The following is a 19,583-nucleotide window of genomic DNA, read 5'->3' on the forward strand; positions in this document are numbered from 1 at the left end:
ACATAGAGAGTAAGATGAGTCAGTTTTCTTGTACATAAGTCGGCATTGTGCGTTTTGTATTTAATTCCGATGCAATTTCAGTGTTCATCGTCAATAAGAAGGTCAGAGGGATACAGTATACCTGAAGTGAAGCATCGGAATCAATATTTAGTGTTACAGGGATGGTTCAAAACACAGACAGTAAGAAGGGTCAGTTTTCTTGTACTTAATTCGGCATTGTGCCTTTTCTATTTAATTCCGATGCAATTTCTGTGTTTCATCGTCAATACGAAGGTTGGAGGGATACAGTAAACCTGAAGTAAAGCATCGGCATCTATAACTAGTGTCACAGGAATGGTTCAAAACATAGACAGTAAGAAGAGTCAGTTTCCTTGTACTTAAGTCGGCATTGTGCCATTTGTATTTAATTCCGATGCAATTCTTGTGTTTCATCGTCAATAAGAAGGTCAGAGGGATACAGTAAACCTGAAGTGAAGCATCGGAATCTATAACTAGAGTCACAGGAATGTTTCAAACCATAGACAGTAAGAAGAGTCAGTTTTCTTGTACTTAAGTCGGCATTGTGCCTTTTGTATTTAATTCCGATGCAATTTCTGTGTTACATCGTCAATAAGAAGGTCAGAGGGATACAGTAAACCTGAAGTGAAGCATCGGAATCTATAACTGGTGTCACAGGAACCTTTCAAAACATAGTCAGTAAGAGGAGTCAGTTTTCTTGTACTTATGTCGGCGTTGTGCCTTTTGTATGTAATTCCGATTCAATTTCTGTGTTTCATCGTCAATAAGAAGGTCAGAGGGATACAGTAAACGTGAAGTGAAGCATCGGAATCTATAACTAGTGTCTTGGGAATGGTTCAAAACATAGACAGTAAGAAGAGTCAGTTTTCTTGTACTTAAGTCGGCACTGTTCCTTTTCTATTTAATTCCGATGCAATTTCTATGTTTCATCGTCAATAAGAAGGTCAGAGGGATACAGTAAACCCAAAGTGAAGCATCGGAATCTAAAACTAGTGACACAGGAATGGTTCAAACATTGACAGTAAGAAGAGTAAGATTTCTTGTACTTAAGTCGGCATTGTGCTTTTTGCATTTAATTCCGATGTAATTTCTGTGTTTCATCAACAATAAGAAGGTCAGAGGGATACAGTGAACCTGAAGTGAAGCATCGGAATCTATAACTAGTGTCACAGGAATGGTTCAAAATTTAGACAGTAAGAAGAGTCAGTTTTCTTGTACTTAAGCCGGCATTGTGCCTTTTGTATTTAATTCCGATGCAATTTCTGTGTTTCATCCTCAATAAGAAGGTCAGAGGGATACAGTAAACCTGAAGTGAAGCATCGGAATCTATATTTAGTGTCTTAGGAATGGTTCTAAACATAGACAGTAAGAAGAATCAGTTTTCTTGTACTTAAGTCGGCATTGTGCCTTTTCTATTTAATTCGGATGCGATTTCTGTGATTCATCGTCAATAGAAGGTCAGAAGGATACAGTAAACCTGAAGTGAAGCATCGGAATCTATAACTAGTGTCACAGGAATGGATCCAAACATAGACAGTAAGAAGAGTAAGATTTCTTGTACTTATGTCGGCATTGTGCCTTTTGTATTTAATTCCGCTGCAATTTCTGTATTTCATCGTCAACAAGAAGGGCAGAGGGATACAGTAAACCTGAAGTGAATCATCGGAATCCATAACTAGTGTCACAGGAATGGTTCAAAACATAGACAGTAAGAAGAGTCAGTTTTCTTGAACTTAAGTCGGCATTGTGCCTTTTGTATTTAATTCCTTTGTAATTTCTGTGTTTCATCGTCAATAAGGTCAGAGTGATACAGTAAACCTGAGGTGAAGCATCGGAATCTTTAACTAGTGTCACAGGAATGGTTCAAAACATAGACAGTAAGAAGAGTCAGTTTTCGTGTAGTTAAGTCGGCATTGTGCCTTTTTCTATTTAATTCCGATGCAATTTCTGTGTTTCATCCTCAATAAGAAGGTCTGAGGGATACGGTAAACCTGAAGTGAAGCATCGGAATCTATAACTAGTGTCACAGGAATGGTTCATAACTTAGACAGTAAGAAGAGTCAGTTTTCTTGAACTTAAGTCGTCATTGTTCCTGTTCTATTTAATTCCGATGCAATTTCTATGTTTCATCGTCAATAAGAAGGTCCGAGGGATACAGTAAACCTGAAGTGAAGCATCGGAATCTATAACTAGTGTCACAGGAATGGATCAAAAAATAGACAGTAAGAAGAGACAGTTTTCTTGTACTTAAGTCGGCGTTGTGCCTTTTGTATTTAATTCCGATGCAAATTCTGTGTATCATCAACAACAAGAAGGTCAGAGGGATGCAGTAAACCTGAAGTGAAGAATCGGCAACTATAACTAGTGTCACAGGAATGGTTCAAAACATAGACAGTAAGAAGAGTCAGTTTCCTTGTACTTATGTCGGCATTGTGCCTTTTGTATGTAATTCCGATGCAATTTCAGTGTTTCATCGTCAATAAGAAGGTCAGAGGGATACAGTAAACCTGAAGTGAAGCATCGAAATTTATAACTAGTGTCACAGGAATGGTTCAAAACATAGACAGTAAGAAGAGTCAGTCTTCTTGTACTTAAGTCGGCATTGTGCCTTTTGTATTTAATTCCGATGCAATTTCTGTGTTTCATCGTCACTAAGAAGGTCAGACTAATACGGTAAACCTGATGTGAAGCATCGGAATCTATAACTAGTGTCACAGGAATGGTTCAAAACATAGACAGTAAGAAGAGTCAGTTTTCTTGTACTTAAGTCGTCATTGTGCAATTTGTATTTAGTTCCGACGCAATATCTGTGTTTCATCGTCAATAAGAAGGTCAGAGGGATACAGTAAACCTGAAGTGAAGCATCGGAATCTATAACTAGTGTCACAGGAATTGTTCAAGGCATAGACTGTAAGAAGCGTCAGTTTTCTTGTACTGAAGTCGGCATTGTTCCTTTTGTATTTAACTCTGATGCAATTTCTGTGTTTCATCGCTAATATGAAGGTCAGAGGGATACAGTAAACCTGAAGTGAAGCATCGCAATCTATAACTAGTGTCACAGGAATGGTACAAACATAGACAGTAAGAAGAGTCAGTTTTCTTGTACTTAAGTCGTCATTGTGCCATTTGTATTCAGTTCCGACGCAATATCTGTGTTTCATCGTCAATAACAAGGTCAGAGGGATGCAGTAAACCTGAAGTGAAGCATCGGAATCAATATTTAGTGTCACAGGAATGATTCAAAAAACAGACAGTAAGAAGGGTCAGTTTTCTAGTACTTAATTCGGCATTGTGCCTTTTCTATTTAATTCCGATGCAATTTCTGTGTTTCATCGTAAATACGAAGGTTGGAGGGATACAGTAAACCTGAAGTGAAGCATCGGCATCTATAACTAGTGTCACAGGAATGGTTCAAAACATAGGCAGTAAGAAGAGTCAGTTTTCTTGTACTTAAGTCGGCATTGTTCCTTTTCTATTTAATTCCGATGCAATTTCTACGTTTCATCGTCAATAAGAAGTTCAGAGGGATACAGTAAACCTGAAGTGAATCATCGGAATCCATAACTAGTGTCACAGGAATGGTTCAAAACATAGACAGTAAGAAGAGTCAGTTTTCTTGAACTTCAGTCGGCATTGTGCCTTTTGTATTTAATTCCGTTGCAATTTCTGTGTTTCAGCGTCAATAAGAAGGTCAGAGGGGTACAGTAAACCTGAGGTGAACCATCGGAATCTTTAACTAGTGTCACAGGAGTGGTTCAAAACATAGACAGTAAGAAGAGTCAGTTTTCGTGTAGTCAAGTCGGCATTGTGCCTTTTGTATTTAATTCCGATGCAATTTCTGTGTTTCATCGTCAATAAGAAGGTCTGAGGGATACGGTAAACCTGAAGTGAAGCATCGGAATCTATTACTAGTATCACAGGAATGGTTCATAACTTAGACAGTAAGAAGAGTCAGTTTTCTTGATCTTAAGTAGGCATTGTGCCTTTTGTATTTAATTCCGATGCGATTTCTGTGTTTCATCGTCAATAAGAAGGTCAGAGGGATACAGTAAACCTGAGGTGAAGCATCGGAATCTATAACTAGTGTCACATGAATGGTTCAAAACATAGACAGTACGAAGAGTCAGTTATCTTGTACTTAAGTTGGAATTGTGCTTTTTGTATTCAATTCCGATGCAATTTCTGTGTTTCACCGTCAATAAGAAGGTCAGAGGGATACTGTAAACCTGAAGTGAAGCATCGGAATCACTATTTAGTGTCACAGGAATGGTTCAAACATAGACAGTAAGAAGAGTCAGTTTTCTTGTACTTAATTCGGCATTGTGCCTTTTCTATTTAATTCCGATGCAATTTCTGTGTTTCATCGTCAATGAGAAGGTCAGAGGGATACAGTAAACCTGAAGTGTAGCATCGGCATCTATAACTAGTGTCACAGGAATGGTTCAAAACATAGACAGTAAGAAGAGTCAGTATTCGTGTACTTAAGTCGGCATTGTTCCTGTTCTATTTAATTCCGATGCAGTTTCTTTGTTTCATCGTCAATAAGAAGGTAAGAGGGATACAGTAAACCTGAAGTGAAGCATCGGAATCTATAACTAGTGTCACATGAATGGTTCAAACATAGACAGTAAGAAGAGTCAGTTTTCTTGTACATTAGTCGGCATTGTGCCTTTTCTATTTAATTCCGATGCAATTTCTGTGTTTCATCGTCTATACGAAGGTCAGAGGGTTACAGTAAACCTGAAGTGCAGCATCGGAATCCATAATTAGTGTCACATGAATGGTTCAAAACATAGAGAGTAAGAAGAGTCTGTTTTCTTGTACATAAGTCGGCATTGTGCGTTTTGTATTTAATTCCGATGCAATTTCAGTGTTCATCGTCAATAAGAAGGTCAGAGGGATACAGTATACCTGAAGTGAAGCATCGGAATCAATATTTAGTGTTACAGGGATGGTTCAAAACACAGACAGTAAGAAGGGTCAGTTTTCTTGTACTTAATTCGGCATTGTGCCTTTTCTATTTAATTCCGATGCAATTTCTGTGTTTCATCGTCAATACGAAGGTTGGAGGGATACAGTAAACCTGAAGTAAAGCATCGGCATCTATAACTAGTGTCACAGGAATGGTTCAAAACATAGACAGTAAGAAGAGTCAGTTTTCTTGTACTTAAGTCGGCATTGTGCCATTTGTATTTAATTCCGATGCAATTTCTGTGTTTCATCGTCAATGAGAAGGTCAGAGGGATACAGTAAACCTGAAGTGAAGCATCGGAATCTATAACTAGAGTCACAGGAATGGTTCAAACCATAGACAGTAAGAAGAGTCAGTTTTCTTGTACTTAAGTCGGCATTGTGCCTTTTGTATTTAATTCCGATGCAATTTCTGTGTTTCATCGTCAATAAGAAGGTCAGAGGGATACAGTAAACCTGAAGTGAAGCATCGGAATCTATAACTGGTGTCACAGGAACCTTTCAAAACATAGTCGGTAAGAGGAGTCAGTTTTCTTGTACTTATGTCGGCGTTGTGCCTTTTGTATGTAATTCCGATTCAATTTCTGTGTTTCATCGTCAATAAGAAGGTCAGAGGGATACAGTAAACGTGAAGTGAAGCATCGGAATCTATAACTAGTGTCTTGGGAATGGTTCAAAACATAGACAGTAAGAAGAGTCAGTTTTCTTGTACTTAAGTCGGCACTGTTCCTTTTCTATTTAATTCCGATGCAATTTCTATGTTTCATCGTCAATAAGAAGGTCAGAGAGATACAGTACACCCAAAGTGAAGCATCGGAATCTAAAACTAGTGACACAGGAATGGTTCAAACATTGACAGTAAGAAGAGTAAGATTTCTTGTACTTAAGTCGGCATTGTGCTTTTTGCATTTAATTCCGATGTAATTTCTGTGTTTCATCAACAATAAGAAGGTCAGAGGGATACAGTGAACCTGAAGTGAAGCATCGGAATCTATAACTAGTGTCACAGGAATGGTTTAAAATTTAGACAGTAAGAAGAGTCAGTTTTCTTGTACTTAAGCCGGCATTGTGCATTTTGTATTTAATTCCGATGCAATTTCTGTGTTTCATCCTCAATAAGAAGGTCAGAGGGATACAGTAAACCTGAAGTGAAGCATCGGAATCTATATTTAGTGTCTTAGGAATGGTTCTAAACATAGACAGTAAGAAGAGTCAGTTTTCTTGTACTTAAGTCGGCATTGTGCCTTTTTTATTTAATTCCGATGCGATTTCTGTGATTCATCGTCAATAGAAGGTCAGAAGGATACAGTAAACCTGAAGTGAAGCATCGGAATCTATAACTAGTGTCACAGGAATGGATCCAAACATAGACAGTAAAAAGTGTCAGTTTTCTTGTACTTAAGTCGGCATTGTGCCATTTGTATTTAATTCCGATGCAATTTCTGTGTTTCATCGTCAATAAGAAGGTCAGAGGGATACAGTAAACCTGAAGTGAAGCATCGGAATCTATAAGTAGTGTCACAGGAATGGTTCAAACCATAGACAGTAAGAAGAGTCAGTTTTCTTGTACTTAAGTCGGCATTGTGCCTTTTGTATTTAATTCCGATGCAATTTCTGTGTTTCATCAACAATAAGAAGGTCAGAGGGATGCAGTTAACCTGAAGTGAAGAATCGGCAACTATTACTAGCGTCACAGGAATGGTTCAAAACACAGACAGTAAGAAGAGTCAGTTTCCTTGTACTTAAGTCGGCATTGTGCCTTTTGTATGTAATTCCGATGCAATTTCAGTGTTTCATCGTCAATAAGAAGGTCAGAGGGATACAGTAAACCTGATGTGAAGCATCGGAATATATAACTAGTGTCACAGGAATGGTTCAAGACATAGACAGTAAAGAAGAGTCAGTTTTCTTGTACTTAAGTCGGCATTGTGCATTTTGTATTTAATTCCGATGCAATTTCTGTGTTTCATCGTCAATAAAAAGGTCAGAAGGATACAGTAAACCTGAAGTGAAGCATCGGAATCGATAACTAGTGTGACAGGAATGGTTCAAACGTAGACAGTAAGAAGAGTCAGTTTTCTTGTACTTAAGTCGGCATTGTGCCTTTTGTATTTAATTCCGATGCACTTTCTGTGTTTCATCGTCAATAAGAAGGTAAGAGGGATGCAGTAAACCTGAAGTGAAGCATCGGAATCTATAACTAGTGTCACATGAATGGATCAAACATAGACAGTAAGAAGAGTCAGTTTTCTTGTACATTAGTCGGCATTGTGCCTTTTCTATTTAATTCCGATGCAATTTCTGTGTTTCATCGTCTATACGAAGGTCAGAGGGTTACAGTAAACCTGAAGTGCAGCATCGGAATCCATAATTAGTGTCACATGAATGTTTCAAAACATAGAGAGTAAGAAGAGTCAATTTTCTTGTACATAAGTCGGCATTGTGCCTTTTGTATTTAATTCCGATGCAATTTCTGTGTTTCATCGTCAATACGAAGGTTGGAGGGATACAGTAAACCTGAAGTAAAGCATCGGCATCTATAACAAGTGTCACAGGAATGGTTCAAAACATAGACAGTAAGAAGAGTCAGTTTTCTTGTACTTAAGTCGGCATTGTTCCTTTTCTATTTAATTCCGATGCAATTTCTATGTTTCATCGTCAATAAGAAGGTCAGAGGGATACAGTAAACCCAAAGTGAAGCATCGGAATCTATAACTAGTGACACAGGAATTTTTCAAACATTGACAGTAAGAAGAGTAAGATTTCTTGTACTTAAGTCGGCATTGTGCTTTTTGTATTTAATTCCGATGTAATTTCTGTGTTTCATCAACAATAAGAAGGTCAGAGGGATACAGTAAACCTGAAGTGAAGCATCGGAATCTATAACTAGTGTCACAGGAATGGTTCAAAATTTAGACAGTAAGAAGAGTCAGTTTTCTTGTACTTAAGCCGGCATTGTGCCTTTTGTATTTAATTCCGATGTAATTTCTGTGTTTCATCGTCAATAAGAAGGTCAGAGGGATACAGTAAACCTGAAATGAAGCATCGGAATCTATATTTAGTGTCTTAGGAATGGTTCTAAACATAGACAGTAAGAAGAGTCAGTTTTCTTGTACTTAAGTCGTTATTGTGCCTTTTCTATTTAATTCCGATGCGATTTCTGTGATTCATCGTCAATAAGAAGGTCAGAAGGATACAGTAAACCTGAAATGAAGCATCGGAATCTATAACTAGTGTAACAGGAATGGTTCAAAACATAGACAGTAAGAAGAGTTAGTTTTCTTGTACTTAAGTCGGCATTGTTCCTTTTCTATTTAATTCCGATGCAATTTCTATGTTTCATCGTCAATGAAAAGGTCACAGGGATACAGTACACCTGAAGTGAAGCATCGGAGTCTATAACTAGTGTCACAGGAATGGATCCAAACATAGACAGTAAGAAGTGTCAGTTTTCTTGTACTTAAGTCGGCATTGTGCCATTGGTATATAATTCCGAAGCAATTTCTGTGTTTCTTCGTCACTAAGAAGGTCAGAGGGATACAGTAAACCTGAAGTGAAGCATCGGAATCTATAAGTAGTGTCTTGGGAATGGTTCAAAACATAGACAGTAAGAAGAGTCAGTTTTCTTGTACTTAAGTCGGCACTGTTCCTTTTCTATTTAATTCCGATGGAATTTCTATGTTTCATCGTCAATAAGAAGGTCAGAGAGATACAGCAAACCTGAAGTGAAGCATCGGAATCTATAACTTGTGTCACAGGAATGGATCAAAACATAGACAGTAAGAAGAGTCAGTTTTCTTGTACTTAAGTCGGCATTGTGCCTTTTGTATTTCATTCCGAAGTAATTTCTGTGATTCATCGTCAACAAGAAGGTCAGAGCGATACAGTAAACCTGGAGTAAAGCATCGTAATCTATAAATAGTGTCACACGAACGGTTTAAAACATAGACAGTAAGAAGAGTCAGTTTTCTTGTACTTAAGACGGCATTGTGTCTTTTGTATTTAATTCCGATGCAATTTCTGTGTTTCATCGTCAATAAGAAGGTCACAGGGATACAGTTAACCTGAAGTGAAGCTTCGGAATCTAAAGCTAGTGTCACAGCAATGGTTCTAAACAAAGACAGTAAGAAGAGTCAGTTTTCTTGTACTTAAGTCGGCATTGTGCCTTTTGTGTTTAATTCCGATGCAATTATAGTCCTTCATCGTCAATAAGACGGTCAGAGGGTACAGTAAACCTGAAGTGAAGCATTGGAATCTATAACTATTGCCACAGGAATGGTTCAAAACATACACAGTAAGATGAGTCAGTTCCCTTGTACATAAGTCGGCACTGTGCCTTTTCTATTTAATTCCGATGCAATTTCTGTGTTTCGTCGTCAATAAGAAGATCCAAGGGATACAGTAATGCTGATGTGAAGCATAGGAATCAAAAACCGGTCTCACAGGAAAGGTTCAAAACATAGACAGTAAGAAGAGAAAGACTTCTTGTACCTGAGCCGGCATTGTGCCTTTTGTATTTAATTCCGAGGCAATTTCTGTGTTTCATCGTCAATAAGACGATCAGAGGGATACAGTAAACCTGAAGTGAAGCATCGGTATCTATAACTAGTTTCACACGAATGGTTCAAAACATAGACAGTAGGAAGAGTCAGTCTTCTTGTACTTAAGTCGGCATTGTGCCTTTTGTATTTAATTCCGATGCAATTTCTGTGTTTCATCGTCAATCAGAGAGTCAGCTGGATACAGCAAACCTGAAGTGAAGCATCGGAATCTGTAACTAGTGTCACAGGAATGGTTCAAAACGTAGACAGGAAAAAGAGTCAGTTATCTTGTACTGAAGTTGTCATTGTACATTTTCTATTTCATTCCGATGCAATTTGTGAGTTCGTCGTCAATAAGAAGGTCCAAGGGATACAGTAAACCTGAAGTGAAGCATCGGAATGTATAACTAGTGTCACGTGATTGGTTCAAAACATAGACAGTAAGAAGAGTCAGTTTTCTTGTACTTAAGTCGTCATTGTGCCATTTGTATTTAATTCCGATGCAATATCTGTGCTTCATCGTCAATAAGAAGGACAGAGGGATACAGTAAACCTGAAGTGAAGCATCGGAATCTATAACTAGTGTCACAGGAATGGTTCAAAACATAGACTGTAAGAAGAGTCAGTTTTCTTGTACATAAGTCGGCATTGTGCCTTTTGTATATAACTCCGATGCAATATATGTGTTTCTTCGTCAATAAGAAGGTCAGAGGGAAAAAGTAAAACTAAAGTGAAGCATCGGAATCTATAACTAGTGTCACGTGATTGGTTCAAAACATAGACAGTAAGAAGAGTCAGTTTTCTTGTACTTAAGTCGGCATTGTGCCTTTACTACTTAATTCCGATGCAATTTCTGTGTTTCATCGTCAATAAGAAGGTCTGAGGGATACAGTAAACCTGAAGTGAAGCACCGGAATCTATAACTAGTGACACAGGAATGGTTCAAAACATAGACTGTAAGAAGAGTCAGTTTTCTTGTACTTAAGTCGGCATTGTGCCTTTTGTGTATAACTCCGATGCAATATCTGTGTTTCTTCGCCAATAAGAGGGTCAGACGAATACAGTAAACCTGAAGTAAAGCATCGGAATCAATAACTAGTGTCACAGGAATGGTTCAAACATTGACAGTAAGAAGAGTCAGTTTTCCTGTACTTATGTCGGCATTGTGCCTTTAGTATTTAATTCCGATGCAATATCTGTGCTTCATCGTCAATAAGAAGGTCAGAGGGATACAGTAAACCTGAAGTGAAGCATCGGAATCTATAACTAGTGTCACAGGAATGGTTCAAACCATAGACAGTAAGAAGAGTCAGTTTTCTTGTACTTAAGTCGGCATTGTGCCTTTTGTATTTAATTCCGATGCAATTTCTGTGTTTCATCGTCAATAAGAAGGTCAGAGGGATACAGTAAACCTGAAGTGAAGCATCGGAATCTATAACTAGTGTCACATGAATGGTTCAAAACATAGACAGTTAGAAGAGTCAGCTTTCTTGTACTTAAGTCGGCATTGTGATTTTTGTATTTAATTCCCATGCAATTTCTGTGTTTCATCGTCAATAAGAAGGTCAGAGGGATACAGTAAACCTGAAGTGAAGCATCGGAATCTATATTTAGTGTCACAGGAATGGTTCAAAACATAGACAGTAAGAAGAGTCAGTTTTCTTGCACTTAAGTTGGCATAGTGCCTTTTCTATTTAATTCCGATGCAATTTCTGTGTTTCATCGTCAATAAGAAGGTCTGAGGGATACAGTAAACGTGAAGTGAAGCATCGGAATCTATAACTAGTGTCACAGGAATGGTTCAAAACATAGACAGTAAGAAGAGTCAGTTTTCTTGTACTTAAGTCGGCACTGTTCCTTTTCTATTTAATTCCGATGCAATTTCTATGTTTCATCGTCAATACGAAAGTCAGAGGGATACAGTAAACCTGAAGTGAAGCATCGGAATCTATAACTAGTGTCACAGGAATGGATCAAAGCATAGACAGTAAGAAGAGTCAGTTTTCTTGTACTTAAGTCGGCATTGTGCCTTTTGTATTTAATTCTGAAGTAATTTCTGTGATTCATCGTCAACAAGAAGGTCAGAGGGATACAGTAAACCTGGAGTAAAGCATCGGAATCTATAAATAGTGTCACATGAATGGTTTAAAACATAGACAGTAAGAAGAGTCAGTTTTCTTGTACTTAAGTCGGCATTGTGCCTTTTGTATTTAATTTCGATGCAATTTCTGTGTTTCATCGTCAATAAGAAGGTCAGAGGGATACAGTAAACCTGAAGTGAAGCATCGGAATCTATAACTAGTGTCACAGGAATGGTTCAAACCATAGACAGTAAGAAGAGTCAGTTTTCTTGTACTTAAGTCGGCATTGTGCCTTTTGTATTTAATTTCGATGCAATTTCTGTGTTTCATCGTCAATAAGAAGGTCAGAGGGATACAGTAAACCTGAAGTGAAGCATCGGAATCTATAACTAGTGTCACAGGAACTTTTCAAAACATAGACAGTAAGAAGAGTCAGTTTTCTTGTACTTAAGTCGGCGTTGTGCCTTTTGTATGTAATTCCGATTCAATTTCTGTGCTTCATCGTCAATAAGAAGGTCAGAGGGATACAGTTAACCTGAAGTGAGGCATCGGAATATATAGCTAGTGTCACAGGAAGGGTTCAAAACAAAGACAGTAAGAAGAGTCAGTTTTCTTGTACTTAAGTCGGCATTGTGCCTTTTGTGTTTAATTCCGATGCAATTTCAGTGTTTCATCGTCAATAAGAAGGTCAGAGGGTACAGTGAACCTGAAGTGAAGCATCGGAATCTATAACTAGTGTCACAGGAATGGTTCAAAGCATACACAGTAAGATGAGTCAGTTCCCTTGTACTTAAGTTGGCATTGTGCCTTTTCTATTTAATTCCGATGCAATTTCTGTGTTTCGTCGTCAATAAGAAGGTCAGAGGGATACAGTAATGCTGATGTGAAGCATAGGAATCAAAAACCGGTCTCACAGGAAAGGTTCAAAACATAGACAGTAAGAAGAGAAAGACTTCTTGTACCTGAGCCGGCATTGTGCCTTTTGTATTTAATTCCGATGCAATTTCTGTGTTTCATCGTCAATAAGACGATCAGAGGGATACAGTAAGCTTGAAGTGAAGCATCGGTATCTATAACTAGTGTCACACGAATGGTTCAAAACATAGACAGTAGGAAGAGTCAGTCTTCTTGTACTTAAGTCGGCATTGTGCCTTTTGTATTTAATTCCGATGCAATTTCTGTATTTCATCGTCAATCAGAGGGTCGGCTGAATACAGTAAACCTGAAGTGAAGCATCGCAATCTATAACTAGTGTTACATGAATGGTTCAAACATAGACAGTAAGATGAGTCAGTTTTCTTGTACATAAGTCGGAATTGTGCGTTTTGTATTCAATTCCGATGCAAGTTCTGTGTATCATCGTCAATAAGAAGGTCACAAAGATACAGTACACCTGAAGTGAAGCATCGGAATCTATAATTTGTGTCACATGAATGGTTCAAAACATAGAGAGTAAGAAGAGTCAGTTTTCTTGTACTTAAGTCGGCATTGTGCCGTTTGTATTTAATTTCGTTGCAATTTCTGTGTTTCATCGTCAATAAGAAGGTCAGAGGGATACAGTAAACCTAAAGTGAAGCATCGGAATCTCTAACTAGTGTCACAGGAATGGTTCAAACCGTAGACAGTAAGAAGAGTCAGATATCTTGAACTTAAGTCGGCATTGTGCCTTTTGTATTTAATTCCGATGCAGTTTCTGTGTTTCATCGTCAATAAAAAGGTCCAAGGCATACAGTAAACTTGAAGTGAAGCATCAGAATCTATAACTAGTGTCACATGAATGGTTCAAAACAAAGACAGTAAGAAGAGTTAGTTTTCTTGTACTTAAGACGGCATTGTACCTTTTGTATTTAATTCCGATGCAATTACTGTGCTTCATCGTCAATAAGATAGTCAGAGGGATACGGTAAACCTGAAGTGAAGCATCGGAATCTATAACTAGTGTCTCAGGAATGGTTCAAAACATAGACAGTAAGATGAGTCAGTGTTCTTGTACTTAAGTCGGCATTGTGCCTTTTGTATTTCATTCCGATGCAATATCTGTGTTTCATCTTCAATAAGAAGGTCAGAGGGATACAGTAAACCTGATGTGAAGCATCGGAATCTATAACTGGTGTCACAGGAACCTTTCAAAACATAGTCAGTAAGAGAAGTCAGTTTTCTTGTACTTAAGTCGGCGTTGTGCCTTTTGTATCTAATTCCGATTCAATTTCTGTGTTTCATCGTCAATAAGAAGGTCAGAGGGATACAGTTAACGTGAAGTGAAGCATCGGAATCTATAAGTAGTGTCTTGGGAATGGTTCAAAACAAAGACAGTAAGAAGAGTCAGTTTTCTTGTACTTAAGTCGGCACTGTTCCTTTTCTATTTAATTCCGATGGAATTTCTATGTTTCATCGTCAATAAGAAGGTCAGAGAGATACAGCAAACCTGAAGTGAAGCATCGGAATCTATAACTTGTGTCACAGGAATGGATCAAAACATAGACAGTAAGAAGAGTCAGTTTTCTTGTACTTAAGACGGCATTGTGTCTTTTGCATTTAATTCCGATGCAATTTCTGTGTTTCATCGTCAATAAGAAGGTCACAGGGATACAGTTAACCTGAAGTGAAGCTTCGGAATCTAAAGCTAGTGTCACAGGAATGGTTCTAAACAAAGACAGTAAGAAGAGTCAGTTTTCTTGTACTTAAGTCGGCATTGTGCCTTTTGTGTTTAATTCCGATGCAATTTCAGTCTTTCATCGTCAATAAGAAGGTCAGAGGGTACAGTAAACCTGAAGTGAAGCATCGGAATCTATAACTAGTGCCACGGGAATGGTTCAAAACATACACAGTAAGATGAATCAGTTCCCTTGTACATAAGTCGGCACTGTGCCTTTTCTATTTAATTCCGATGCAATTTCTGTGTTTCGTCGTCAATAAGAAGATCCAAGGGATACAGTAATGCTGATGTGAAGCATAGGAATCAAAAACCGGTCTCACAGGAAAGGTTCAAAACATAGACAGTAAGAAGAGAAAGACTTCTTGTACCTGAGCCGGCATTGAGCCTTTTGTATTTAATTCCGAGGCAATTTCTGTGTTTCATCGTCAATAAGACGATCAGAGGGATACAGTGAACCTGAAGTGAAGCATCGGTATCTATAACTAATGTCACACGAATGGTTCAAAACATAGACAGTAGGAAGAGTCAGTCTTCTTGTACTTAAGTCGGCATTGTGCCTTTTGTATTTAATTCCGATGCAATTTCTGTGTTTCATCGTCAATCAGAGAGTCAGCTGGATACAGCAAACCTGAAGTAAAGCATCGGAATCTGTAACTAGTGTCACAGGAATGGTTCAAAACATAGACAGGAAAATGAGTCAGTTATCTTGTACTGAAGTTGGCATTGTACATTTTCTATTTAATTCCGATGCAATTTCTGAGTTCGTCGACAATAAGAAGGTCCAAGGGAAACAGTAAACCTGAAGTGAAGCATCGGAATCTATAACTAGTGTCACGTGATTGGTTCAAAACATAGACAGTAAGAAGAGTCAGTTTTCTTGTACTTAAGACGGCATTGTGCCTTTTGTATTTAATTCGGATGCAATTTCTGTGTTTCATCGTGAACAAGAAGGTCAGAGGGATTCAGTAAACCTGAAGTGAAGCATCGGAATCTATAATTAGTGTCACAGGAATGGTTCAAAACGTAGACATTAAGGAGAGTCAGTTTTCTTGTACTTCATTCGGCATTGTACCTTTCTATTTTATTCCGATGCAATTTGTATGTTTCATCGTCAATACGAAGGTCGGAGGGATACAGTAAACCGAAGTGAAGCATCGGAATCTATAACTAGTGTCACAGGAATGGTTCAAAACGTAGACAGTAAGAAGAGTCAGTTTTCTTGTACTTAAGTCGTCATTGTGCCATTTGTATTTAATTCCGATGCAATATCTGTGCTTCATCGTCAATAAGAAGGACAGAGGGATACAGTAAACCTGAAGTGAAGCATCGGAATCTATAACTAGTGTCACAGGAATGGTTCAAAACATAGACTGTAAGAAGAGTCAGTTTTCTTGTACTTAAGTCGGCATTGTGCCTTTTGTATATAACTCCGATGCAATATATGTGTCTTCGTCAATAAGAAGGTCAGAGGGATACAGTAAAACTGAAGTGAAGCATCGGAATCTATAACTAGTGTCACGTGATTGGTTCAAAACATAGACAGTAAGAAGAGTCAGTTTTCTTGTACTTAAGTCAGCATTGTGCATTTACTACTTAATTCCGATGCAATTTCTGTGTTTCATCGTCAATAAGAAGGTCTGAGGGATACAGTAAACCTGAAGTGAAGCACCGGAATCTATAACTAGTGACACAGGAATGGTTCAAAACATAGACTGTAAGAATAGTCAGTTTTCTTGTACTTAAGTCGGCATTGTGCCTTTTGTGTATAACTCCGATGCAATATCTGTGTTTCTTCGTCAATAAGAGGGTCAGACGAATACAGTAAACCTGAAGTAAAGCATCGGAATCAATAACTAGTGTCACAGGAATGGTTCAAACATTGACAGTAAGAAGAGTCAGTTTTCCTGTACTTATGTCGGCATTGTGCCTTTAGTATTTAATTCCGATGCAATATCTGTGCTTCATCGTCAATAAGAAGGTCAGAGGGATACAGTAAACCTGAAGTGAAGCATCGGAATCTATAACTAGTGTCACAGGAATGGTTCAAACCATAGACAGTAAGAAGAGTCAGTTTTCTTGTACTTAAGTCGGCATTGTGCCTTTTGTATTTAATTCCGATGCAATTTCTGTGTTTCATCGTCAATAAGAAGGTCAGAGGGATACAGTAAACCTGAAGTGAAGCATCGGAATCTATAACTAGTGTCACATGAATGGTTCAAAACATAGACAGTTAGAAGAGTCAGCTTTCTAGTACTTAAGTCGGCATTGTGATTTTTGTATTTAATTCCCATGCAATTTCTGTGTTTCATCGTCAATAAGAAGGTCAGAGGGATACAGTAAACCTGAAGTGAGGCATCGGAATCTATATTTAGTGTCACAGGAATGGTTCAAAACATAGACAGTAAGAAGAGTCAGTTTTCTTGTACTTAAGTTGGCATAGTGCCTTTTCTATTTAATTCCGATGCAATTTCTGTGTTTCATCGTCAATAAGAAGGTCAGAGGGATACAGTAAACGTGAAGTGAAGCATCGGAATCTATAACTAGTGTCATAGGAATGGTTCAAAACATAGACAGTAAGAAGAGTCAGTTTTCTTGTACTTAAGTCGTCACTGTTCCTCTTCTATTTAATTCCGATGCAATTTCTATGTTTCATCGTCAATACGAAAGTCAGAGGGATACAGAAAACATGAAGTGAAGCATCGGAATCTATAACTAGTGTCACAGGAATGGATCAAAACATAGACAGTAAGAAGAGTCAGTTTTCTTGTACTTAAGTCGGCATTGTGCCTTTTGTATTTAATTCTGAAGTAATTTCTGTGATTCATCGTCAACAAGAAGGTCAGAGGGATACAGAAAACCTGGAGTAAAGCATCGGAATCTATAAATAGTGTCACATGAATGGTTTAAATCATAGACAGTAAGAAGAGTCAGTTTTCTTGTACTTAAGTCGGCATTGTGCCTTTTGTATTTAATTTCGATGCAATTTCTGTGTTTCATCGTCAATAAGAAGGTCAGAGGGATACAGTAAACCTGACGTGAGGCATCGGAATCTATAACTAGTGTCACAGGAATGGTTCAAACCATACACAGTAAGAAGAGTCAGTTTTCTTGTACTTAAGTCGGCATTGTGCCTTTTGTATTTAATTTCGATGCAATTTCTGTGTCTCATCGTCAATAAGAAGGTCAGAGGGATACAGTAAACCTGACGTGAAGCATCGGAATCTATAACTAGTGTCACAGGAATGGTTCAAACCATACACAGTAAGAAGAGTCAGTTTTCTTGTACTTAAGTCGGCATTGTGCCTTTTGTATGTAATTCCGATTCAATTTCTGTGCTTCATCGTCAATAAGAAGGTCAGAGGGATACAGTTAACCTGAAGTGAGGCATCGGAATCTATAGCTAGTGTCACAGGAAGGGTTCAAAACAAAGACAGTAAGAAGAGTCAGTTTTCTTGTACTTAAGTCGGCATTGTGCCTTTTGTGTTTAATTCCGATGCAATTTCAGTGTTTCATCGTCAATAAGAAGGTCAGAGGGTACAGTGAACCTGAAGTGAAGCATCGGAATCTATAACTAGTGTCACAGGAATGGTTCAAAGCATACACAGTAAGATGAGTCAGTTCCCTTGTACTTAAGTCGGCATTGGGCCTTTTCTATTTAATTCCGATGCAATTTCTGTGTTTCGTCGTCAATAAGAAGGTCCAAGGGATGCAGTAATGCTGATGTGAAGCATAGGAATCAAAAACCGGTCTCACAGGAAAGGTTCAAAACACAGACAGTAAGAAGAGAAAGACTTCTTGTACCTGAGCCGGCATTGTGCCTTTTGTATTTAATTCCGATGCAATTTCTGTGTTTCATCGTCAATAAGACGATCAGAGGGATACAGTAAGCTTGAAGTGAAGCATCGGTATCTATAACTAGTGTCACACGAATGGTTCAAAACATAGACAGTAGGAAGAGTCAGTCTTCTTGTACTTAAGTCGGCATTGTGCCTTTTGTATTTAATTCCGATGCAATTTCTGTATTTCATCGTCAATCAGAGGGTCGCCTGGATACAGTAAACCTGAAGTGAAGCATCGCAATCTATAACTAGTGTTACATGAATGGTTCAAACATAGACAGTAAGATGAGTCAGTTTTCTTGTACATAAGTCGGAATTGTGCGTTTTGTATTTAATTCCGATGCAAGTTCTGTGTATCGTCGTCAATAAGAAGGTCACAAAGATACAGTACAAATGAAGTGAAGCATCGGAATCTATAATTTGTGTCACATGAATGGTTCAAAACATAGAGAGTAAGAAGAGTCAGTTTTCTTGTACTTAAGTTGGCATTGTGCCTTTTGTATTTGATTCCGATGCAATTTCTGTGTTTCATCGTCAATAAGAAGGTCTGATGGATACAGTAAACCTGAAGTAAAGCATCGGAATCTATAACTAGTGTCAAAGGAATGGCTCAAAACATAGACAGTAAGAAGACGCAGTTTACTTGTACTTAAGTCGGCATTGTGCCTTTTGTATTTAATTCCGATGAAATTTCTGTGTTTCATCGTCAATAAGAAGGTCGGAGGGATACAGTAAATATAAAGTGGAGCATCGGAATCAATAACTAGTGTCACGGGAATGGTTCAATCATAGACAGAAAGAAGAGCCAGTTTTCTTGTCACTTAAGTCGGCATTGTGCATTTTGTATTTAATTCCGATGCAATTACTGTGTTTCATCGTCATTAAGAAGGTCAGAGGGATACAGTAAACCTGAAGTGAAGCATCGGAGTCTATAACTACTGTCACATGAATGGTTCAAACATAGACAGTAAGAAGAGTCAGTTTTCTTGTACATAAGTCGGCATTGTGCCTTTTGTATTTGATTCCGATGCAATTTCTGTGTTTCATCGTCAATAAGAAGGTCTGATGGATACAGTAAACCTGAAGTGAAGCATCGGAATCTATAACTAGTGTCACAATAATGGTTCAAAGCATAGACATTATGAAGAGTCAGTTTTCTTGTTCAAAACATAGACAGTTTTCTTGTACTTAAGTCGGCATTGTTATTTTTCTATGTAATTCCGATGCAATTTCTATGTTTCATCGTCAATAAGAAGGTCTGATGGATACAGTAAACCTGAAGTGAAGCATCGGAAGCTATAATAAGTGTCACATGAATGGTTCAAAACATAGAATGTAAGAAGATTTCTGCGTTTCATCGTTAATAAGAAGCCAGAGGGATACAGTAAACCTGAAGTGAAGCATCGGAATCTATAACTAGTGTCACAGGAATGGTTCAAAACATAGACAGTATGAAGTGTCAGTTTTCTTGTACTTA

The sequence above is a fragment of the Schistocerca americana genome, unplaced genomic scaffold (genome assembly GCF_021461395.2).
Source record: "Schistocerca americana isolate TAMUIC-IGC-003095 unplaced genomic scaffold, iqSchAmer2.1 HiC_scaffold_45, whole genome shotgun sequence".
Lineage (NCBI taxonomy): Eukaryota > Metazoa > Arthropoda > Insecta > Orthoptera > Acrididae > Schistocerca > Schistocerca americana.